The sequence below is a fragment of the Centruroides vittatus genome, unplaced genomic scaffold (assembly GCF_030686945.1).
Source record: "Centruroides vittatus isolate TY-2023 unplaced genomic scaffold, ASM3068694v2 contig_726, whole genome shotgun sequence".
Taxonomy (NCBI): Eukaryota; Metazoa; Arthropoda; class Arachnida; order Scorpiones; family Buthidae; genus Centruroides; species Centruroides vittatus.
Window position 1 is genome coordinate 1,876,613 of NW_027122463.1, and position 27,476 is coordinate 1,904,088.

At 28.2% G+C, this 27,476-nt stretch overlaps 1 pseudogene; it reads left to right on the forward strand.

The window, feature by feature from the left end:
* The first annotated feature begins 24,102 nt into the window (after window positions 1-24,102).
* Window positions 24,103-25,235, forward strand: LOC136980853 (tigger transposable element-derived protein 6-like; annotated as a pseudogene).
* Window positions 25,236-27,476: the final 2,241 nt, after the last annotated feature.

The window sequence follows — 27,476 nt, forward strand, 5'->3', positions numbered from 1 at the left end:
ATGGATAATTTATTTATAAAATAAAAATATAATAACGTCACGAAAGTAGCGTATGTCTTCACGGGTTCTCATTGAGGTTAATCTACGTTAAACTTGAGGGGTAGTAGATTTATGTGTTATCTAGGGCGGCAAATAAGCTATGACCAGCCTGATGATGATTTGTAAAACAAAAAAATCCAGCAACGAGCTGCTTAACTTTCCCGGCAACGTTTTTAAATTTTGGTGGCGTGTTATGGTATTTTATGTTTAAAAGCTTTTTATATTTTTAATTATTATAAAATGGCAATAAGCTTAATTTTGAGGGTAGGGATGGATTGCATAAAAGAAAACTTTTAAATGATAATAACGAGTGAACTCGCCATTATGCCCGACCCTACTCGAGATATGATGACACGATCCTGTTTATCTCCCCATCCCGTCGACCTTTAACCACCGAAATTCAATAGCATCAATTTTCTTAATACACAAATTTACATGAAAAATTTTAGAAGTTTTTAACAAAAAGTACAGGAGTTATTAAGCTTCAAAGAGGGTGAACAAAATATCGTGTGTCCCCCCACACACATACTCGCTAACATCTATACATACAGAAACCTTCCCCGAATGTTTTTGCATTTCTCGAGATTTGCATCTTGAAGATTCCCTGAGTCCAAAAATGAAAAAGTCTTGAAGGATCGCCATACTTTCCCTCTGTTATACATAACAGAGCCGGGAAAGTAAAAAAGTTAATGATAGGCATGATTGTCGAAAGATATGAATCATGTTATGATTAATTGGAAAGAAATCCAACCAATCATAATATAATTCACATCTGACAAGCACTTCCACTGTTATTTTTCTGTCTTCAAAGAAGTGAAATTAATATTGTCCCAGCAAAATAATAATAATAATAATACCAAACAAATTTTATCACAAATATATTATTTTACATGAATTCCTCTAAAACTGACGAGTTATAACACAACTTATGTAAGTTAAAATAGAAACTTAAATTAGATCTGTTATATAAAAAGATAGAGGAAAAAAAAACTTCAAGTTTTGGTCTTACAATGAACATCAATAGGTCAGAGTATACTCGTTTACGAAGTGAAGCGTTTATAACCTCTACGTGTCATATCGATTTTAGCAACTTGAGCCACAATTGTTTATCAAAAGGAAATATAGAAACTAAATAAAAATAAAATCTGATCTCTTTGTTAAAAAGTTAACTTTGATACTGAAAGTCATTTTAACTAAATAAAAAACAAAACCTTCCTTCACTTATTTCTTTGAATAAACAATAACTTTTTTTGAATAAACTTTTATCTATTTTCATAATAAACAATAATTGATTTAAACGTATTAAAGTATAATTTATTTCGTTTAAATTTAAAATTACTTTCTTTAAGATAATTTTAATATATATATATATAAGCCAATGGAGTGTTATGACTTCACGGAGTTCAGGTGAATTTGAATTAGGGCCCTCGTGTAATGTTTATTTCAGATATTTTTCTTCGGGGGAGTTTTTAAAGGAAATATTTTCTTTTTAAAAATTAGTTTGGGGCCCCCTGTTAGTGAGGGCCCCAGGCAGTTATCCTTTTTACCCATTTGATAACGCGTCACTACTGATAAACTCTTATTTAAATTTGTGTTTTATGATATATTTTATGTAATAATTTAAAATAATTATAACAGAAATTAACATATGTTTTTTGGTAATTAATCCCAGAAAATTGTTAGTAAATATATATATATATATTTATACCACTGAAATTATGAATTTATTTTATAAAATATGTTTACCTAAATAAACAGACAAATATCTCATTCTTTATTAAAATTATTCAAAAACTAATACATTAATATGCTAATTTATTAATTACAGTAATTATATTTACAAAATTTATAAATATTTTAATAAATTTTCTAATTAACTCCTTTTTTAACTTTTAGACAGAGAACGAAAAGTGTATTTTGATTGTACATGCACGTATTTTCAATTCGTGTATAATTTAAAAGCAAAGATTAATTATTTTATTAAAAAATTTGATATATTAATTTAATTAAAATAATTTTTATGAAAGAGTTTATGTTAAAATATGGATTAATTGTGAATGTTGTAATATGTATAAAATGGAATCTCTTGGTTAATCACAAATGTATCCTGTGATGGAGCGGATAAAGCCACTGAACACTGGTCGCAGGTTGGCACATGATCTACAGTCTGTCACGTCACTTTTCTGGGATTTCTTCAGTGTCTAACACTTGCATAGGAGTCAGTTTTCATTAGAAAGTCGTCCTAGGAGGCATCGCCTAAATGTTGCATTGTTATATTCAGTGACGCGTTATCCTATGGGAAAAAAGGGCAACTGCTCACCAACAGGAGACTCAAAACAAATCTCTTATAAACTTATCACTGTAGTAAGGACTCTAATTATATATGAAGACCCTAGATTGCCGGTGTAGCGCAGCACAAAACTTAATTACCCTCCAGAGATTGCGTTAAAAAACTAACGAGGAAACCGGGGCATTCCCTCCAAAAAATTCCCCAGAAGAAAAATGTCTGAAGTCAACACTTGTACGTGGGGCTCCTAATTCAAATTTGCCTGAGCCCGAACAAGCTATAATGCTCCACTGGCCACTTCTCACCAAAGCAAACCCACATTTCTCCAAAAGCCACAAATAAATGATTAAAATAAATAAGTATAACATTTCCTAATTGAATTTTTTAAGAATGAATAATCTAAAATTTATATAGAATTATATTTAAATCCATAATAATTTCTGCAATATTCCTTTAACAAAGTTTAATAATTTATATAAAAATACATTTAAGATTATTTAAAAGTTAAACTTGATTAAAACCAACTTCGAAATGGTCCCAGAACGTTTTGTATGGTTAATTAAAATGTTAAACAAATTAAAGTTTGCATCTTTCATTAGAAGATTGACAAATGTTATTTCAAATGAAATTAATTAAATGACAAAGTAAACAATACTCACCAATTTTCCGCAATGATCAGAAATGATTTGTGTTCGATATATCGAAATAAATAAAAAATTTCTCATATATTCTACATTAATTTAAAATCGCAAATGTTCTTATTGTTTATATAATTAACTTGTAAACAAAACTACAGTAAAACCTGTTTAAAACAGAAATCTACCAAACCGGAAATATATTCGGTACCTTGTGAGTTTGGTATACACAGGTTTTACTGTATTTAAATGTAGAAAATATTAAAGACTTGAAAACAATCAATACAGATTTCATTTTCTCGTCTTATCTAGAAGAATTATTGGCATCGCATGTTGAATTACTTTTGAAGGCTTACACTTTCGTAGAAGAACTCTAGAAATGTTAGATATTCTGACAGAAGATGGAGTGAATGCCACGATATCGACATTCTGATACGTCAACTTGTATCTTTGAAAGAAAACTTTCTGTCAGTATTTGCTTTTCCAAGTCCAATCTTTTCCTGTATTTAAATGTACTGCTGTACTGTAAAATATATTAATATAAATATTTTAAGTAGTACATTTAAACTCAAACAAAAATATTTATTTTATAATTTATACACATTCATTTTTAATGTAATATATTATTAAAAATTTTCGTCTGTGACATGATCGTTTTTGTTATATGTAGATACTGCATATGTCATTTTACATTATAACGAGTAAAAAATTATAATGCCGGCCTGCAATTTTTAATCATATTTTTAATTTATTTAATTTAAAATATATGCTCTCCACCTCAAATTAGTAGTGGTTTCCCCTGTACATCATACTTTTCCTGATAACAATCGAAACATGCCGGTCATCTGTGTAATTCAGTTCTTGGGAAAAAAATTCAAATTAAAATAACGTGACTTCCGGTCTAGATCGGAAGATCATATAATGTTAATTGGAGCCTCCTGCTTATAAGACTTCTATATCTGGCCTCAACTTTCATCTATCTAATATCGTTCTCGAGAATAAGGAAGGACAGACAGTGGGAATTTCCAGGTCTATAATTTTTTCAAATTGCAACCCAAATATAGGCCTACACTATTATACTGACAGAGATATTTACTTTTCATAATATAAATTGGAGTCGATTTTATAAAATTAATATTACTTCTACTCTATATTTTTAATGTATGATCTATCATCTTCCATCTTATTCTACGCTTACAAATGTTAAAGCTTATATCTTAATACATTAATATATTTTTTAATTAATTTAAAAACAATTAAAATGTAATAAATTTTAATTATTATTATTGAAGATTATACAATTATTTTCTTTAAAATTACTAAAATTTTTTAACTTAAATTGTTTTCAAGTATTGTAATCGTTAAAGTTCTGTATCGATTTTGAAAAAAAGTTTGACTCTTCATCTGTCATTAACGATCGATTTATATCGAAAAATCCACGCTGGAAAACTAATGAAGAGTGAAGTTGTTCAACTTTTTTCACTCAACTTCCTCTGGACGAAAGTGGAATCTCGACAAATGTTCATCATTCTTGTAACCACGTGTGATGCTGAAGATGGAAGATCAGGATCATTTCATCTTAAATTTTTTCCCCTTCTTATTTTTAAACCAAAATATTTTTCTCGTGAGATTCAACTTACTGTAGAAGTAAATAAGCAATTTATAAATGAATTATTTTACTATATTGTGAAAAATTGTCATACAAATATAATTTATATAAAATCTCATAATTGAGAGGGAAGGACGATTAGGATATGTTTTATTATGATGATTTTCTCTTTAAAATTCGAATTACTTCTAGTAATATATCATTGTTAGAGGTAAATTCAAAAGATCTGTTTGTAATTTCATCCAGAAAATGCTTAAAATGAAGCATTTTCTGGATGAAATTACATCCAGCATTTAAACTTATTTAATTATAAATTATTTTATATAGTAAGTAAAAACGATATTATTTCCGTGTTGTAAGCACATGTTATATAAATATATTTTTATATAAAACTTTAGTTTTAGCCCTTTAGAACTTTTTTATATTATTTATTAATTTGTTTTAAAATTAATGAAAAAACAACTTTAAATGAATATTTATTTATGTAAAATTAAATTCATATTTAAATAAATTGTAGTAAATGTATTTGAATGTATATTTATTTTTCTAAAGAAAAGAATTCTTGTTATTAATTATTTTTTAATAATTTAATAAATATTAAATATTAAATTTTTCCAATATAAAATAAATTAAAAGTAGACAAAGTAAAAAGAAACGATCAATTATTCATTGTGACAACCTCACAATGCCGTGCTGCAATTTTTAATCATATTTTTAATTTAAGATATATGCTCTCCATTTTAAATTAGTAGTGGATTGCCCCTGTACATCATACTTTTCCTTTAACAATAGAGTTGTGCCAGTCATCTATATAACATCTTACAGGAAAAATGTTTGAATTGAAATAACATAACTTTCGGATTGCATCTGAAGTTCTTGTATACTTAATAAGGGCCTCCTATCACTACGATTTTCACGTCTTGTCTCGTGTTTCATCTCTTTAATTCCTTTCAAAGGACAGTGGGAATTTATAGGTCTACGGTTTTTTTTTCAAATTGCAGCCCAAAAACTTAATATTTTAACTAAAATTCAACTTGTTTTCTGTAAAGGAAACTTTTTTTGTTAGATTAAAGTGAACTTTTTAATTTTTTTTAAAGATTGTAAAAAGTATTTTACATTAAAATGAGTTATTGTTCTTGAAAGTAAGACGAAAAAAAATCGTTTTGATCAGCTCCTTTACTTTATTTTCCATTGTTTTCGCCAATTCTGAGTACGTTCGAATGTGAAAAAATATAAAAAAAACAAAGGTTATTTCCAGGACAAAAATACAGAAGAACTGAAGTGTGAACGTTTCCAACATATTGTTGTCTTCTATTTTTCCTTCAACTTTGTTACAGATAAGCCTACATTATTATTTTTCTATTAAATCGATAAGCTGTTTGAGAGCTTACGCCAGAAATGATACATCTACTCTTTAAAAAATTAATTAAATTTAAATTATTTTTAATTAAATTATTTAAATTTGTACAGGAAACATATTCAGATGTATTATTATTTTAAATAAAAGTTTGCAGTTTCATTATCTACTATTATTCTTTTAATTATTAAATTATAAATATCAGATTTTATAATTATTAATGGATTTTTAATTTAATTAAAGAAAAATAAAGTTTAAATGAAATTAATAGAGCCTTATATTAATAATAACCATTTAACTGAATTTTAGTCCTCTGTATATATTAATTAGCCTAAATGTTTATTAACAAATAATATATTATTCAGAAACTGTTTAGATAAAGCAATATTCGCTATTGATAAGTAAGAGTGTAATATATTCTATTTTAATTACAACTATTTTTAGAAGAGATAAATTTGATAGAATTAAATGGTTAAGTTAAACATCAACTGTTGTGAATCAGATATAGGATATTTATGGAACGACAGGAGAAAGAGTAATTAAAGGAAATGTCAGCGCTGCGAGATAAATTAGTCGAAGACAAGTCCAGTTGTCACTGGTTTCACGTCACTAGACACAACAACTAACTTAATCAGTCAGCTGAAAACTTCTTTAATACTCTCATTAGTTTTAAGATAGAAATGTTAATGATCGAGTTTCACTTTGTCCTTTTTACGGCCGACATTAAATATAATACTGGAATTATAAATTCTGGTATTATTGCTGATGTATTAATTCTGGTATTGTATTAAATTAAAGTTTTAATGGTAGAGTTGATGTGTTCTTTTGTGTATAAAGCAACACGTGGAAAGACTTTCTACGGAAAATAAGCCTTTACAAGCGTGAAAAAAACCGGAAAATTTCACATAAACAACCCATTGGCGAGGAGCGAACCCTCGACCAAGTCCCAGTGTCCAGTGGTTTTATCCACTCAGCCATTGGTAGATTTGTTTGATTTAAATCGAATAACATGTAATGCTTGATGTTAAATTTCTGTTTTAATCTATGCTTAAAATAGCATTGCTCGTTTATTCTTCCAGACAAAACGGGAGTATTTGGCCGGAGTTCGAATACAGGGACTCGCGAAATTTATTCTTTTATGAAAAACGTGACATGAAAGTAACATAAAGTTTCTTTGACAAGTGGTTAAAAATCTCTTTTTATTTGATTTTTTTATTCGTGTATTTTTATGACAATAAGAATGGGAAATCCAAATAAGAATTAAGAGATTTTTAGGCTGGTTTTAGTTGGTTTTACACGTTTATTACGATAATGCAAATACATCAGCGATCTTCTGAGGGAAAAGAATCTCGGGATGTTTTATGGGAAACACCTAATAGGAATCCAGCTTCCTATAAGATCCTCGGAAAGCATAAGAAAACCCAGAGTGAAGATCTCGTGAAGATCTAGAGATGTTGTTTCCCAAACTCCGTCTCGTTGAGTTGGGTTCCGTGTGTATCACGATCCGATAGTTGATTCAGGTTCGATGGAAAGTACACCTCCACACTCAATTTAGAGAATATTTACAGTTTATTTGCAAAACAAAATACGTAGAATGTACAAGTTCGACAACATAATATATACAGGACAACAAAGTGTGGTGTCTCAAGTATTGGATTGGCTTCCGGGAACTATTAAACTCTGGGGAGGCCTCAGTCAGCTTGTGGAGTTGGCTCAACTGCACGGTCAGTCCAGTCTCCGCACTAACCCTTCCCTGAGATGTTTACCAGAAGAGAACACTCTCTCTACGCTCAGCAGACTTCCAAGTGCCTGAGACTACCGTGTACCAGTCTCTTGCCCTTCTCTCCTCCATCTCCCGTTTTTTCCGCTATTTTCGGGTTTTTTTTGGACGGAAAACTTCCGACCAATCACAAACTGTTCTTTCGTGAACAGCTTACACTCAGGTCCGCTGTTATCTGACGAGAGTGGAGCTTACATTAACGTCTGCCACTTGTTTACGTTTAGTAGTTTCTATATGGCAAGAGGCCTATCGTCTGACCACAGGTGGGTCCGATTGACAAAGTCGGCGCTTCCTTTGTTTCCCTCTGTTTACAAGTCAACACCATAGAAGTGGTATATTACCTGACCGCAGTGGGTCTAATTGACAAGGTCGCGCTTTTTTATTCCCTCTCTGCTAAAAGGCTAATACTTTACACCCAATAAACCCTACGTGGCAGCCCGTTGATGAGGCACGAACCTACGACCAGTGTTTAGTAGTTCTATCCATTCGGTCAGTGGGCAGATTTGTGGGTCCTAAGCATTAAAGATGCATAGGCCATTGCTTAAAAGATATTTACTTTTTAATGATTTAAAAGCCTCTCGAAGAACACGCTTGTTATTATTATTGCGTGATGTTAAACGGAAACTTGTTTCCTACTGAGCACTTATTGCTCAGAAGGAATATATAAAGTCTATCTGTCCGTCTGCCAGTCTTTTTTTAATCTCGAGAACGGAGTTAGATAGATGAAACACGAGACCAGATATAGAAACCTTAGGGCAGGATGTCCTGATTAACTCTATACAAACTTCCGATGTAAATCGAAAGTCATGTTATTTCAAATCAAAAATTTTCCTCTGAAAGGTGTTATATAGATGACCGGCGCAACTCCATTGTTAAAGAAAAAGTATGATGTACAGGGGCAAACCACTACTAATTTGAGGTGGAGAGCATATATTTTAAATTAAATAAATTAAAAATAGGATTAAAACTTGCAGCCCGGCAATGTGACGATGCCATTACTTTATATCTTACTTTTCTTGCTTATTTTATGTAATGCTTAATTGGGCCTTACATGTATTTTTATTTTTAATAATTTATTAAATTAAATTAAATTAATTTTTCTTTAATTTAAAATTCGTGATATTCTTTATTAATTGCAAATATCATGTTATAATATCATATTATAATGAAATATTATACAAATAATATAAGGAAAAAGATTTACTTGTGTTCAGTGCTGCCATCTGCGGAAAATAATAGTAACTAATTTTAAATTAATTTATATATTTTTGTATTATAGTGTATTTATTTTAATACAAATATATAAGAAAATATATAATATTTTTTAATATAATATTTTAACTATAATTTTATTTTTAAAATTTTAAAATAAACATAATTTTAACCATTTAAAATTTATTATATACAATAAAACATTTAATACATCACATGTAATTTTTATTATTAATTTTTTTGTATTTATTATATTAATTTAAATAAAATTTTTTAATGATTTTTAAAATTAAAGATTTTTCTGTAAAATAATAATAGGATTAAAACAAAAAAAAATAAATACAGTATTATAGCGAATTCTGGTGTTTAACAATTTATTACAGCTTTAATTATGGAGTAAATAAATTACTAGAATATTTAAATAACGAACTGAAATTATTTAAATGTATATTAATATCTTATAAAGATATAAAATAAAACTCACCTTTAGTAATAAATTTTGCTGAAGGGAATCACGCAGGGAATACACTATTAAATTGAAGTTTGCATAGTCAATTACTGGTGTGTTCCCTGTGTGATTAGTTCCCTTCAGCAAAATTTATGCTTATTACTAAATAATCCATCAGGAAAACGAGTAACAATTAAACAATAAAAGTAAATCGTATGTAACTAACCGGTAACTAACAGTGCATAGGTAAAAATATACAAATTAAAGTCACTATTTATTTTACACACCATAACTACTATTTCCTATTAAAACTACAAGTATATAATGTAAACTGTAGTGTTTACAATTGGTATGTTATATATAATCTAGAATATATACAATCAAGGGCGAATCTACATAGGGACTAATAGGGCTTAAGCACGGGGCTCCCAAGTGTCAAGGGTCCATAAAAATTGAATTATTATCATAAATTTTTAATACTTTTTCTGATAAAGTTTGTCATTTAACACTATTTCATAAATAAATATATTTCAACTCTGATTTTGATGTTATAAAAAATGAATTTTAAACCCCAATTTAAAGATTCTTAATCTAACAGAAATTGGGGCCCCATTGGACTTCAATAAGCCCTAGGCCCCGAAAAACCTAGTGTACAATAAAGATGTGCATTGAGTGATATTACAATTTGAATGAATCTTAATTCATTCAAATTGAAATATACTTAATAACATAAGGAAGGGATCAGGATTGTAGGATTCTCTACTATATATGCTTACTGTATATAGTATATATATAGGGTAATTTAAAAGTTTTTATACAAAAAACCACCAGTGAGTGTAACATCAGAAATGTTAACATAAATAGGAGGAAGGTTTTCGTATGTCCGTTTGGTTACATATATGTAACTTATATAATATGGTGAACGCTTTTCTTATGTGTTGAGACAACTTTTGAATCACATACCTTAAATATTCATGATTACAACAAAGGGTGATTTGTACATGAATCAATTACATGTTCTTCTTCTTTTCTAGTTTTTCGTATGGGATTTCTTAAATATCTTAAATATCAATGTCAATAACGATTCTTTTTAAGTTAAAATAATAAAAGAAGAGAAAATTTACATTGAATATTATTAAACTTTAGAAGGAAACGATCCTAAAACGTTTTATATACACAAAAATGATTTTCATTAGCATTAAAAGACTTTTTAAACTTGTGATTTAATTAAATTTGCATAAATTATTTACGTCATACTTAAAAAAACAGAAGAGAAATTGTCCCATTATAGCGTTAAGTAGCGAATTAAGAAATCGACGATGTAGAAAGTAAGAAAATTTTTCCCATGTGAAAAATCGAAATTCAAAGTAGTATGCTAAGTGAATCGTATAATGTTTTGGAATTCGTATTACTAAGTAGCTGATTCGATTTTTCCATTTATTCCTTCTGATCGATAAAATCTTTAACATTTACTATATGTCTCTATTGTAGAAGCCATAAAAACCAACAAAAATCTACACTTCTACCTTATATTTCACCCCATTCGTGCATAATTTTAAAACATGAATTTTTTCACGAATTTATTTTTAATTAAAATTCTACTAAATAACTAAAGATTGTTTGACTAAACAGAAAACATTTAAAAATAATTTCATGCATTATATAAATAAAAACATATTTATTTAAATAGTAACTAGTGCTACCATCTGTCGAGAATCAATTGCAAATCGTTAATAAATTCTAATAAATATTATCCTAATTATAATATATTTTCTATAATGACACTTCAAAATTAAATGATGATAATTAAAATAATAAATCCGAAGTGCAATAACCTAAATGATGTTTATATTTTTATTAATAGCTATTCACGAAAAAATAAGGGGGAAAAAATGCTGTTATAGGTCCACTCTTTCTCTAGTAATGTATATTTAAACACTATAAATTGTATTAATTTAATTATATACATGTATACCTGTAAATTTAGATATATTTTATGCAGTTTTCTCCTTTATTTTAAAATATTCTGGGCTAAAATAAATTTATATGAAGTAAATCCGAGTGTAATTAAATTTTTTTTAAACCCCTTTTAAGTTATTACAAATACTTAATATTTAAATTACAAAATTATTTTTAATACCTTAAGGTTATAAATTTAAATAAATGTAAAGATATTTGCATGAATTTGCATAATTACTTTTAAAAAAATACATTAAATCTTAAATTTTATCTTATATTATTTTCTTATTTAAAGCTTATTTATAATGTTGTTTTTTAAATGTTTTATTATATTTTTTACTTAAATAATTGATTTAAAATATATTAAAATTAAAATTAAAGGAACTAAACTATCGAAAAATTAAACTGGAAATTCAATTAGTGCGCTTATTTATTTACAATGAACCTAATAAATTATGGTGTAAGGAAGACATTAAAATTTCTAGAGGAAGAGGAATTTTCCAGAGGGAAAAAAAAAATCCCTTTTATTATCATGGAAAAGTGAAAGACTTATTGACCTTACTAATCTAAGATTGATGAACATTTTCCTGTCAATTATTTCAGTAAGAGACTGGGTGGTTTACACTCATTGTCCTCTCATGACATGTTTATTACTACCGGAAGCTTATAGCCTGCTGCTATACAACTGATTGAGAAATCCCACATAAGCTGCAGACTTGGAAGAATCCCTCGGGCGACATAACTAACACTGGAACAGGTGTAAACCCTGTTTTCTACAAATCCTTTCTTTACAAATGAAAATATATATATATATATATATATATATATATATTATATAATATAATATATATATTAAATACAAAATCTTAGACGTTTATCGATTTTGTTAATTACAATTGTTAGTTTTTAAATTAAATTTTCGATTGTTATATTGTTTTATATGCGTTCAATATGTATTATTTCGATCTATACAATACTATGGCATACTTACAAGGGGGTGGTGTAGATTTTGGATCCAAGAGGCTTTATAAATGCCATAATTTATGTTTTTGTATCATACTTTTGTCTTTATATGTTGTATTTTTATCTTCAAGTATGAGTTTTTGTTGTATTTTTGGCTTTATTATCGTTACGGTCTATCTTTTTAACTGGGTACAGCTTAGTCTTTGCGGCTTATAATATATAATATAAATATATTCTTTTACTCCTAAGAAATCTTTGCTTATAAACCTGTAAATATTTTAATTAAAACATTCCATATTAGAATGATAAATATACAGAGGAGCCCAAAAATTAGTTGACTGTTTTGTGCATGTATATATATGTGTGTGTTTTCCAGATATATTTATGAATTTGTTAAAGTGTTATAACTTATATGTTAAACATAAAGGATTCATTTTGAACAATTTCCGTAGAATTTGTAAAGACATTGTGTTTGAATAAGCAATTTATGTTTTATAATGGTTAACCGCCTTTGGGCCTGTTATATTAAAAATATTTATTAGCTCTTTATTATAATGATAAAACTATGTAATAAACAGTTAATGGATATTTTTAGTATTAAAAAATGCATATTATTTATAATTATTTTATTAAAACTACGTAACGTTTGAATTATATATAAATTAGTTTACTTTAATTAAACTGGTATGAAGCTATATTCAATATTTAAAATTAATTAATTTATATTATTTCAAGCAATTAATGTTCATCCGAGTTGTTAACACCACTGAACACTCGTGGGTTCGCGCCTCTTTAACGAGTGGCCACGTGGGGTTTTCCGGGATTTTTTCACATCTTAACACCTAAGTAGGAGTCAGTTTCCCATAGAAAATCCTCCCGGGAGGCAACCCCCTCGGAAAATCGCCCACGTGTCGTGTTGCCGTATACAAACAAAGGGGGAAAAAGATCCTTTTTTCATTTTCCAAGTCATAATTTTTAAAAATCTACAAATTTTTTATATTGTATATTGAATTATACAAAATATTGAATGGCTGTTTATGTCACAATATATATTTATTTGTTAAAATAATTAATTAAACAAAATCCATAAAGGATGCGATAATTAACTTATATACCAAGTCGAAAGGTAGAAGACAATCAAAAACAAATAAATCAATAATAAAATAATTAATGTATAACATAACAATAACAATATATTTATATAGACAATTCAACAGAAAATACATTGTAAGAATTGTAAATAAGTAAATTTATAAGTAAAATCGTGTATATAGTAAGCAAATAACTACATAAATAATAAAAAAAATTGTTAAAATATGTAAAATCATAAAATATAACAATATATTACACAAAATTAATTAACAAGAATGATCTTTATGATTTTAAAATACCCAAGAATAGAAACTAATTCAATATTTTACATCTTATATAATATTGGGCCAAAGGTCAAGGTTATTCCTAATATTGACCAAAGATTAATTGAGCCAATATTAATTTAAATAAATTTAAGTACATTTAACAATTGTGAAATATGATTGGTATTCTTGTAAACTGTAGCATACAAACTTGTCCAATCAGAGCCACGTTTATATGCAAACTAAATTCTTTTTAATTCATTATTACTTGATAGACATAAAGGGCCTCATATATTATAGCTTAGGACCACTATAAGCTATAAATTCGGCTCTGAATACAGTTTACGTGAACACAGTATCAAAATATTCTCAAATGTATCATTGGATTGAAAAATTTTCGTTATCAAATTACTAGAAATTAAAAATATATTTAATTTGTTCAATTGTTACAAATAATTTGAAATATTTAATATGTTGTAAGTGAATTAATTATCAGAGAAACAGAAAAAAATCGATAGGCAAGGGAAAAATAATTGTTAGATTTTTGTCAGTGAATATTGTATTGAGTGTTTGCAAATGACGTAACTACAAACCACCTGTGATTGTGACGTAATTTCAGACCCTTCTTTCGATGTTCTGGCTGTTAGTTTTCTTTCTCGGTAACAATTATTTTGGCTTTGATTTCCATTATAGTCTTTGCTTCGGCAGCCACAACGTATTGTAATTTGACAGGCAATGGCATATCCTTAATTTCAACACGTCCAACTTAGATTTCCCAAGCTTTGGTAGTACATCCGTTTAATATGCCACTCATTAAATTCGCAATTGTTTCTCTGTCCGAAGAATCCCATGCAAATTTTTTCTATCTGAAATATTTCTTACTGTAATCTGTACTAATAGTCGGGGGAGGGGTTCTTCTGTATGTGTGGATATCTGTGTGTGTGGGGGGGAATAATTTTGTTCACCTTCTTTAAAGTTTAATAACTCCTATGCTTTTTGTCAAAAACTTCTGAAATTTTTCAGGTAGATTTGTGTATTAGGGGGATTGACGTTATTAAACTTTGACGATTCGAGGGGTTGGAGAGATAAAGGCTTGTCGTGTGTCATAGATTCGGACTTAATGAAGATTTTACTCGTAAATTAGCATTTACAGTTTTTATAAAACCCATCCCTACCCTCAAAATTAAGTTTTTTGCTATTTTATAATAATTAAAAATATTTTAAAAAGTGTTTTTAATAAAATATCATAACAGATGGCGCCACACGCAGTTTTAAACGTTGCCGGAAAAGTTACGCAACTCATCCTGGATTTTTTTTACTTCAAGCATTTACAAGTGACACGTACAATATTAGCTTGACACAAAAATCGATCCAGCTGTTCAAATATTTCATAAATTTATATCATTGCGTGTATTTATTGTTCAATATTTTTATTATAGGGCCTAATATAATAGATTATTATTATTTTATGGTTTATTCAAATACAGAATTTTAATAAATGAAAGTTCTAATTTTTTTTAAACTTGAGGATATTTTTTGAATAAAGTAAAAAGATTTTTTATGTGTTAATTTCACGCACAAATTCAAATTCTTTTCTTTTTTATTTATTTAGAGGAATAATTTCTAGCATATTTTGCCTCTCTTCAGTCACTTTACATTAAAATTAATTTAAAAAATAAATACGACACTGTAAGTTAAGGTGTAAATAATCGTTCTACTTAAAATTCTTTCTACAAGTTTCCATTTTTGCATCTCATTCAGCATAATATTTGTTTAGTAATATGGGGGGGGAAAAGAAGAAGAAAAACTCAAATATTTAAACAAATATTATGCAAAACTGGAAACTTTGTAGAAAGAATTGTAAGTAGAACGATTATTTACACCTCAACTTATGGTGTGTATTTATTTTTTAAATTAATTTTAAGGTAAAAGAGACTGAAGAAGGATGCAAAAAATCTCCCGAAATGCATTTCTTTAAATAAAAAGAGAGAATTTGAGTTAGTTTTTCTCTTAAGAAGCCACAAAACATTATATAAATTTTATTAAATAATACACAGAAAGAGGATACGAACGTGAAAAATGAAGATTAGAACTTCTTTCTGTAATTTTTTATAGGTGCAATATTTAACTCTAGCCATAAGTCATGACCTTTTTAGTAATTATTATTAAATAAATGCAATTTTAAGAAACAATATTAAATATTATTTTATTACAGAAAGTAGGCCTGTATCATTAACGTATATAAAACGAAGTGATCTTGTGTTAGCATCAGTAATTAGATATCAGAGAACCATTTCAAAAGTGAATAGTCAATAAAAAATATCATTTAAAAAAATTTAGACCCTTTATATCTTATTCGATTTATATGTAACCTTCCTATTAATTTGTCACGCTTGGATGGATCCATTTTTTCATCGACTAACCATTAAAAAAAACTCGATTATTAACCTTCGACTCGATCCACCCCTTCAAATTAAGCCATGAAAATATTAATTTTATTATTATTTTTTATTTAACGTATGAATAATTATAAAGCGAATTATACTGTAAAGGCTCAGAAATTATAATTTATAATATATTATTCGATAGAATAGCCTTAAAATGTCCCCTTCTAGCGACCTACTTTGAAAATAGATTATCACTGCTTCAGGTAAGTGATTTTAAGATTTAAAAACAAGTAAAAATAGCTTAAAAATCAAATTTACATCTACTAAACTTTATTGAAATTTTATACAATTTAATTTATTCTATACTTTGAATATTTAAGTAGCCGTTAAAGTAGTTTAAAATACGCATTAAAGATGATAATTTCTGCTTAATTGTGATGTATTTAGTTGATTTAACAAACTTAATAAATTAAATTATCGAGTAAATTTCTCAGTTTAAATTTTTTTTTTTAACTCTTTAAGAAACTTATAAATTATATCTAATGGGTCTAATGTTTTATTGATTTAACTTGTTATAAAACTTAAATAAATTAGTTAAAATAGTTGTTTTTTTCAGTATTTTTTTTAACTTTTCCGGTTGCTATATAAAGTATGGCAATCGATCAAAAAATTACCCCCAAATTTTTAAATTTTCTTGGACTCAGAGGGAGGAGGAAAAGGAGGAGGAGAGGAGGAGGCACGAGTTTGTTCACCCAATTTAAAGGCTAATAACTCCTGTACTTTTTGTCGAAATTTTCTGAAATTTTACAGAGAGGTGTGTGTATTAGGGGGAAATGTTTCTGAAAATTTTCAGGAAAATCGACCCTTTGGTTCGGGAGATATGACCTCATCCCTTAATATCACTCGAACCAATCTGAAGACTTAAAGGTAATGGTAGAAATTATTATGGATGAAATCAAATAAACAGCCAGCTTTTTTTTTATAAATTAACATATTTTTTCAGTTTTAAAATATAATTAAATTAGAATGTTTATATCGAATTTTTACGTTTCGTTTCTATTATCTCATATCTTTTGCTAGAACATTATCCTGTCTAATTTCATCTTCTCATTATTGAAACTAGCTTTACGAGTTGTCTATAAAGGAGAAAAGAAAAATCTGTTTATAAACGTAAACCTAATTTTCTACATTGTTTCACATCTATTTTAATACTAATTTACATGCAACCAGTTTTCTCACATTATTATTTTCTAATTCTTTATCAAAACTTTCTTTTAAAAAATTTTCATAAATTTTTAAATTATCTCGAAATTGAATTATTCTTAATTATTTAAATTTGCATATATTTTTTAAATATTAAATTAGCATTTTTACTGATTAAAAAATTAATAATTTTTCTTCCTAATTAAGCTGGACTTTCCCGGAATTCTTTGTTTACATATTTAATAATTGCTTCAGGTTGGTTTGGGTGATATTAAGTGGTGAACCATATCTCCCGAAATAATGCTCCAATTTTCCTGAAAATTTCTACAAACATTTCCACCTAATACATAAACCTATCTGCAAAATTTCAGAAAGTTTCAACAAAGGGCACAGAAGTTATTAAGCTTTAAATTTGTCGGAAAAAAAAAAAAAAAATAGTTCTCCACACACTAATAATCCCTACATTAAGAGAAAAAAAAAACTCCAATTTTTGCACTTCTTAACGTTTCAATGTCATCTCAGTCCAAAAATATAAAAATATTGGGGTTATTTTTGACCCGTCGTCTTTGTTATATAACACCAGCAATACTGCAACACGTATATTTAAATTATTATTTAAAAGTAGAATACTTTTTGCACGTTTGTCGCAGTTATAAATTGAAAAATTTTCTATTGGTTTAATAGCTAAAAAAAAGTAAATTTTTTATGATAAATGTTCTATAATTGCGTATTTATGATTGTTATATAGACTCGTAACCTCTTAGGTGTTATCGAGTGTAACAATTTAAGAAATATTAATCATTTAAAATGGATAAAGGAATCAATAATAAAATAGTGTATCAACTTTTCTAGTGCCCGAAGGATAAGAAAAATCTCTCGTTATCCTTATCACCTTCTAAATATCATGTTAATAGCGCTGCGAAACAAGTTTTTATCGATTGATCGAGCAAACTCATCCTTAATTCGTTCGTGTATCGTGTACTTTTATCCTTTATAGATTAGTTAGGCTATTAAATTGGACTATTGGAAGTCATAACTGTCGATAATGTCTTTTCGTTTATTCCTTCTTGAGATCTGCAAAGTCGATTTAAATTCTTGACAAAATTACTTATATCTTAATGATGTACATTAACATAAAATAAAATAAAATATTTTATTACTTTTATTGTTTTTTAAGCGATTTTCTAGTGTTAAATATTCGCTACACTAAAGATATATACGATTTATAATATGTTTAATTTTTGTTTTGGTTAGATTTAGTATTTTTGATGAATATTTTAGGTTTGTTTGTTATTTAAATATTTAAAAGTTTTTCTAGAATATTTGTATTAAAAAGAATGAGACCTTTAAACGTCGAGTAATGCAAAAAATCGGGGATGTTAGTGAGTGTGGGGGGTTATGATTTTGTTCACCCTCTTTCAAGCTTAATAACTCCTGTGCTTTTTGTCAAAAACTTCTGAAATTTTTCAGAGAGGTTTGTGTATTAGAGACATTAATGCTGTAAATTTTTGGTGGTTAAAGGTCAAGGGAGTGGAGAGATAGGAGGGTCGTCTCTCATATCTCGATAAGGATCGGACTTAAGATTTCACTCGTTATTAGAATTTACATACAATTTTTTTTATTATAAAACCCGTCCTTGCCCTCAAAATTAAACTTTTTTCCATTTTATAATAATTAATAATAATAAAAAGTTTTATAAATAAAATCTCATAACAGATGGCGCTTACGTAATTTGAGTTTTTTTTTGCCGGGAAAGTTACACAACTGGTTGATGGATTTCTTATACATTGCTCTTTACTTTAACATTTAAAATTCTCCAAAATCTGTATGTAATATACAATTCCTGATTAAAATATATAAAATTAATATAAAAATATAAAAAAATTATTGATATTTTATTAAAGAAATAAGAAAAGTATTTTAATTTATTAATCACTTATACAGACAGAATGTCCGTTGTCTGTGCAGTGGTTAACAATTAGACTTTAAAAAAGTGATTCTTTCACAATGGAAACGTTAACAATTCTATAATTAATTTCTAAAATTATAAATCAGTTTTAAAAAATGTATATTTATTAAATATATTTATGAAATATTGAACAGTAAATATAAGAAGAACGGAATTTATATCTGGTAAACGATAGTTTTGAGCGAAGTTAAATTTATTTTTAAGTCCTATAGTTTGTTTACTTGCATGAAAAACAAACTGAAATATGTCCTAAAGCAAAATATATTTTATATTCTGCAGTAAATCAAGCAGAGAGGATGCTGAATGTGATACTGAACCCCAGAAAAGATCCAAAAATACCTTACAAAATAGGTAAATATTCCTTATTTAAAAGCTATTATTGAAAATAAAAGTTATTTTTTTTACAATAAAAACGCTTCGCTGCTTATTTTTAATGGCTCTCTTTTTATTATAGAGAAAATGATTTTCTTGATGACAATTCAAATTACACTAAGAAAACCGTATTAAAATGTATTCCAAAACGTCTAAACTTTGTACTAAACAGTTGTAGACGTGTGTGGCCTGGATAATCTAAACATAGGGAAAGATTACCTAAATTACGTGGCCTCCTAAATATGTAAGTTAATTTTAAAAATATTGCGCCCCTTAGGTGAAAAACTGCGACTCTACTAAACTGTAACCTCGTGATCCTCCTTTGTTAATAATTATACAAGGTAACTTCTCGTGTAGAATACACTACATCTTTGTATTTTATGTAGTTTTAGATGAAGAAACTAATGAGCTTAACAAAATTGAAAGATATATTATTTTAAGTACATATTATTTATATAAATTAAGGAAATATTTTCAGATATTTAATTAAAATCAATATTTAAAAAAAACAGGAATAATGGACATACAATATAACCTACATTGTAAGAATATTATGGATATTGTAAAAATTGCAACTGTGTGTACTGTAAAAGTTACACGTGTATATTGTAAGAATTACTCGTGTATATTGTAAGAATTACTCGTGTATGTTGTAAGAATTACTCGTGTATATTGTAAGAATTACTCGTGTTTATTGTAAGAATTACTCGTGTATATTGTAAGAATTACTCGTGTATATTGTAAGAATTACTCGTGTATATTGTAAGAATTACTCGTGTATGTTGTAAGAATTACTCGTGTATATTGTAAGAATTACTCGTGTTTATTGTAAGAATTACTCGTGTATGTTGTAAGAATTACTCGTGTATATTGTAAGAATTACTCGTGTATATTGTAAGAATTACTCGTGTATATTGTAAGAATTACTCGTGTATATTGTAAGAATTACTCGTGTATATTGTAAGAATTACTCGTGTATATTGTAAGAATTACTCGTGTATATTGTAAGAATTACTCGTGTATATTGTAAGAATTACTCGTGTATATTGTAAGAATTACTCGTGTATATTGTAAGAATTACTCGTGTATGTTGTAAGAATTACTCGTGTATATTGTAAGAATTACTCGTGTATGTTGTAAGAATTACTCGTGTATATTGTAAGAATTACTCGTGTATATTGTAAGAATTACTCGTGTATGTTGTAAGAATTACTCGTGTATGTTGTAAGAATTACTCGTGTATATTGTAAGAATTACTCGTGTATGTTGTAAGAATTACTCGTGTATATTGTAAGAATTACTCGTGTATATTGTAAGAATTACTCGTGTATATTGTAAGAATTACTCGTGTATATTGTAAGAATTACTCGTGTATATTGTAAGAATTACTCGTGTATATTGTAAGAATTACTCGTGTATATTGTAAGAATTACTCGTGTATATTGTAAGAATTACTCGTGTATATTGTAAGAATTACTCGTGTATATTGTAAGAATTACTCGTGTATATTGTAAGAATTACTCGTGTATATTGTAAGAATTACTCGTGTATATTGTAAGAATTACTCGTGTATATTGTAAGAATTACTCGTGTATATTGTAAGAATTACTCGTGTATATTGTAAGAATTACTCGTGTATATTGTAAGAATTACTCGTGTATATTGTAAGAATTACTCGTGTATATTGTAAGAATTACTCGTGTATATTGTAAGAATTACTCGTGTATATTGTAAGAATTACTCGTGTATATTGTAAGAATTACTCGTGTATATTGTAAGAATTACATGTGTTTATTGTAAAAATTATTGTGTGTATGAGTATAAGAATTACCAGAATTTTTACAAGTGTCACTTGTGCTATGAAAAAAAGAGGAATTTTTCTAATTATTTTAATTTTTTAATAAAAAAATATGAAGAAAAGATTAATTTAAAAAATTATTAGCAATGATACAGAAATTTTAATAAATACATAATTATATTTTACATCAAGTTAATCTTAGAAATTATTCAAATTCAATTTTTACATTGATAAAGGATTTGGCTGAGAAAAAAGAACTTCTTCTATTTGCAAAATAATTAATTAATCTCTCTGTAATTATGAAATATCGATAAATTTAAATTAAGAATAGAAAAATAATTATTTAACAGATGTATCAAGTGTTTAATCGCATTTAAGTTTGAAAGTTATTAAAATATAAATGAATTGTCAGTATATATCATGCTATAATTTTTAATTATTTAGTATTAAATTCTTTCTTAAAATTAAAAAGTTAAAAGCTTAAATTAATTAATTTTTTTTTAAAATTTATTTCATTTATTTGCTAGTCCTGACAGGTCATTAAGCACTTCTAATAAATTAACATAAAACCATACGTTTATCATTAAATAATAATAAAATCAATTGTCGTTTTAATTAATATTTTCTTAGTTTATTCAGTCAAACCTTTAAACAACGGACACTGAAGTTAACACTAAAAATGGCCGTTGTTTAGAGGTGATTTTGTTGGAGGTTCGACTGTATTAATAATATAAACTGAATTCTGATCAGAATTTTAGTTTTTCAATGCTAAATATATTGAAAATCTTTTTCTATGTATAAAAGTTTAAGTTTTGCTTCTGTGTAAAGACTAATGTAGTATGTAAATATAGGTTTATTCTTAGATTTTTTTCCTTTAATTTTTTCTTTAAAGCGAGAAGTAATTAAAACTCTCATTAAAATCTAGACAAACAACCTGAAAGCATTTGTAGGTTAGATTTTTTTTAGTCAGATATTCCAGGTGCAGTTCATAAATCTAAATGAAAATAACACCATGTCACTGTACAAAAACATAAAATAAATGTTTAAATCATAAAATTTGTCTAGAATGAATTATATTTTGAGAATATTTACGCTTACAGATATCATTGTACGTGTGTAGGAAAGGTAAAAGTGTACAAAGTTTGTAAAATTTTATATAGAATGTTTTATAACTTGACACGAAACAGACATAAACCGGTTGGACACTTCCTCAATTACAGTATTTACAGCGAATAAATTTACTTGTGACTCTAATCTATTCTTGTTTTGGTACTTCTTAATATTAGTTGTTCGAGTTTCGTGAATTCTATCGGCAGCGTTAAGCTTTCATCATTGCTCGAAAAATTGTTAACTTACCGAGATGTTAGGTATAAAGGTACAATAATCATACTTCTATTTGACATTAGTTTAATGTGTATTATCAAAAAATAAAATTGTCAATTGTATAAGATGTTGCTAGATGAAATACTCCAGCAAAGAGTTGCTTAACTTTCCCGGCAGCGTTTTAAACTATGTCTGTGGCACCATCTGTTGCGATATTTTATTATTATAAAAATGACAAAAAGCTTAAATTTCAGGATAGGAATGAGTTTTGTAAAAAGTTGTAAATGCGAATAACGAGTAAAACTGTCATTAAGTTCGACCTTTATCTCCTTGACCTCTTACCACCAAAATTTAATAGCATCGACCCCCTAATACACATACATACAAGAAAGCCATCAGCCGTACACGAAGTGTTTAGCCGGCAGAAAAGAGGTTAAGGGAAAGGGGAGAGGAGATAGACAGTATAGACAGGTATTCTACCTGTCTATACTGTCTATCTCCTCTCCCTTTGAATCCCCTAATACACAAACCTCCCTGCAAAATTTCAGAAACTTTCGACAAAAAGCACAGCAGTTATTAAGCTTCAAAGAGGGTGAACAAAATCGTGTCCCCACACACATGCACGCTAACGTCCGTATAAACAGAAACCACTCCCCCGAATTTTTGCATTTATCGACGTTTTAAGGTCCAAAAATGTATAAATCTTCGGGGTCACTGTTTGACCGATTGCCATACTTCCCCTCTGTTACACATAACAAAAAGTCGGTGATGTCGAGTTTAGTGTATTAAAACAATTCAAAATAATGCAGTCGCAATAAGGAGGAGCTTCAAATTCATTATTTTGTATCTAAAATTAAACATTTGTGTTGTGTGCACTGTATTTTATATACAGTGAAAACTGCTTAGGCGACCACCTGCATTCGACGGGCACCTGTCAAAACGGGCAAAAATTTCTGGCACGGAATAGTTTATACATAGAGTCTTCGTATAAAGTTACCTGTATTAAATGACCACCTGTGTTACGCGACCGCGGGCATCGATTTTTGGTCCGAAACAACATACAACAACTGTAATAAACGACCACTTCCGCGAATATATCTAGTCTAAACTCTTGTTCGAACCCATCTCGGGCACTTCTCCCACTCTTGAAATTAGTTGCAGGTGTTAATGGATTAGTCTAGATCAGGGGTCTCAAAGTGGGCGATATTGCCCCCTTGTGGGCGGTGAGTAAATCTAGGGGGCGCTGGAGGCAGGGTACTGAACACTGACCAAAGGCAAAAGTTGGGGTCACTGATGGGTTATGGGGCGTTGGGTATAACTTTATGGAACAAAGGGGACGGTGGATCGAAAAAATTCGAGAACATCTGGTCTAGCTACAAAGAAAACTCATTTCTGTTTGTTCAAAAATGTCGGAAAAACGAAAGAGATGCGAAGTGCTGTCGTTAGAAGGTCGTATTAAAGTTATTAGAGAAAGCGAAAATGGCTTATCACAACGGAGATTAGCGGAGAAACTTAACTCTGGGAAAACGCGCAAATTTTCAGAATTTTGCAACAGAAGAAGTCGATACTGGAGGAATGGGAAAGCAATGGAAACAAGGATAGCAAACGAAATGGAAAGAAGCCGAACGAAGAGATAAACAAATTGGTATGGGAGTGGTTTCAAAAGGCAAGTGCGAAACGGATTCCGTTGAGTGGACCAATCATTCAGGCAAAAGGACGTGAATTTGCAGAAAAATTAGAGATTTCGTCGTTTTGCGCCAGCAACTGGAAAGTTTCCGGAAGCGTCATAACATTGTTTATCGTACCTTGTGTGGTGAAAGTGGTGACGTCAATCAAGTTAATGTAGAAGATTCGAAACAGCGTGTTCTTTCTATTATAAATGGATATGATTTTCGCCATGTCTATAACACAGACGAAACAGGACTTTTTTGCGTGCCATTCCGGATAAAACTTTAATCGAAAAGGGAAAGAAGTGTTCAGGAGGCAAGATGGCGAAAGAACGCCGGACTGTAATGTTTTGCTGTAATGCATTAGGAGAGAAAGAACCAGCGTTGGTCATTTCTAAGTCACTTCGACCTAGATGCTTTAAAGGTATTGACATCGCAACTTTGGGCGTGACCTGGAAAGCCAACTCCAGAGCTTGGATGACAGCAGACATTTTTCAAGAATGGATAAAAAAATTAAATGAAAAAATGAGGAACCAAAACAGGAAAATTTCACTTTTTCTGGACAATGCCGCCTGCCATCCCCCAAGATTTCACTTTCGAATGTTGAATTGAAATTTCTTCCACCCAACACTAAGAGCCACCTTCATCCATTAGATCAAGGTATAATCCAGGAGTTTAAGATACTACACAGAAAAGAACTTGTAAAATTTTTGCTTGTTCGGATGGAAAGTGCTGAAAGTGCAGCACAACTTGCTAAACAACTGACTGTTTTGGATGCAGTTAAATGCATTAAAAATGCCTGGAAAGAAGTAAATTCCGAAAAGATGAGGATATGTTTTAGAAGGTGTGGCTTTTTTCCCGATACTGTTTAGTTTACAATACATTAACAAAATAAATTCTAACTTTCGTTTAAAATTCTTAACTACACAATTAACTGACTATTGAGACACTTTTTACATCTTATCATCATTTACCGTATTTAATTTATATTTATGAGTTAAAACAGGAAGACATTTACTATTTGAATTAACAATAAAATATATTATTTGAATATTTAATATAATTTAGTTATCATTAAATAATATTAACTTTATTAAGGATATGTCAAACATTACATTACTTGAATTAAATATTATTAAATTAATCTAATTAACATTTAAATTTTCTTGTAGGCTGTATCTTATTATCAATAACCTTACAAATTAAGTTCATAGAGGATAAATTTACAAATTTATTGTTAATTAAATAATGTTTTTTTTTCTATTTAAACATCATTATTTTTATTGTTAATTCGAATTTAAGCATCACGTCTTTGAAATTTTGTACAAAAAAAATTACAAGAATTTTTAAAATAATTAAATTAAGTAATTAAATTATTAATTAATTAATTAATATTAAGTTCATTTCAATGATTTCACGTTTAATGAATTTCACACTTTTCCATTAATTAAACGAAAGAAATTTTGAACTTTATCTTAATAATCTCTTGCATTTTCATTCGAAATCAAGACATTAAATGAACTTCATAATGAAGGAAATTCTGAAAATTCTTCGATTTTTAGAAACTTTGTCATTATATTAAATGCATTCTACGTGTTATTAATATTTATTTCTAGAGAAATTTTCTTTCTTTCTCTATTAATATTTATCGTATTGTAAGTATTTGCGTAAATATGCAGATATAGTAAACACAGTAAGTGCTTTGATATACTTCATTATCGTATAACTTTATATTTATAAATGTACTTATTCGATAAAAGGGCTTCTATTCTGAAGTAAATTCTTTTATAAATTGTCTTTCTTTACTCAGTTTCCTTAAAGTATTATCGGGGACTAAGAAAGGATAAGGATGAAATGGGATAAAGCCAAGCAGCATAAGAACGATTTTCCAGAAGATGCTTCACAAGAGAATTTTCGGGGGAAATTGCCCACTGTTTAGGTGTTAGACACATAAAGAAACCCGAAAACTCCAAATTACCAGCTCATTGATGAGGCGCGAATCCACGACCAAGCACCAATGTTCAGTGACTGGTGGATGGACTAAGAAAGGTGTGATGAAAATTGGTAGCCCAAATGCGAAAATATAGATATAAAAGATATAAAAGTAATTCGTCAACTACAGCATTGCCTATCGAAGTTTCAAGTGGATTACCACCAAAAGTGGCAATCCACTTGCAAGCATTTATTATATAAATATCAATTTTATATTACACTTATTTACCTAAAACAGTAACCTTTCGTGTTCAAAACTTACATTACAGGCCTACACTATTAATAAGGAATATTCGGTATCATAACAAGGGGGATATCGACTTTCTGTAACAGGAAATTGTAAAATTACGTAGAAACTGACGTAACTATTTTGATAAAACGAATTTCTTTAGAGTAAAGTGTTTTTTTATAATTAAAAAGTTAATTATATATTATTTTAAGCGTTAATTTCTTGTAAAATATGCTTCTATTATTATTTTTTTTATATTTTTAAACATATTATTAAATTATTCTCAATCTATTGTTACATTAAGCTGTAAAATGTACGTCAGAAATTGTTAATAAAGTATATAATTAAATAAAATTTTAAAAAACATCAATATAGTGAATGAACTTATTTTTCTAACAAATATTTTTCTGCCGAAAGTGTTTCCATTTTACTTATTTTATTTTTGTTATTGTTCGTCTCTTCTGTCACATGAAAGTTCGAAAGGAAGCCAAAAACAAAAAATCTAGAATCTATCTGCTACAAACAAAATATATTACTCATGCTCTACAAAATCCCCATGTCATGTATAGAATTGGAAAAAAAATAATTCGTATATCCTGCATTTTTTTAAAATATGATTTGTAAGAAGAAAATAATTCAGAAGTTCCAGGAACAACTAATAATAGCATCCTTAGTTCAATATATATTCAAGCCAGAATTTGAAAGAATATTTACGCATGGTTAATTTACATGTGAAAAGTCTTACATCTGTTATACATACATTTTTTAAATTTATATAAATATAAATTTAAAAAACGTTTTCCACGCTACGAATTGAATAATAATGAGATTGTATCATGAAAATAATTTAGAAAATATTCGTATTCAAAAACACTTAAATTTACCAATTCCC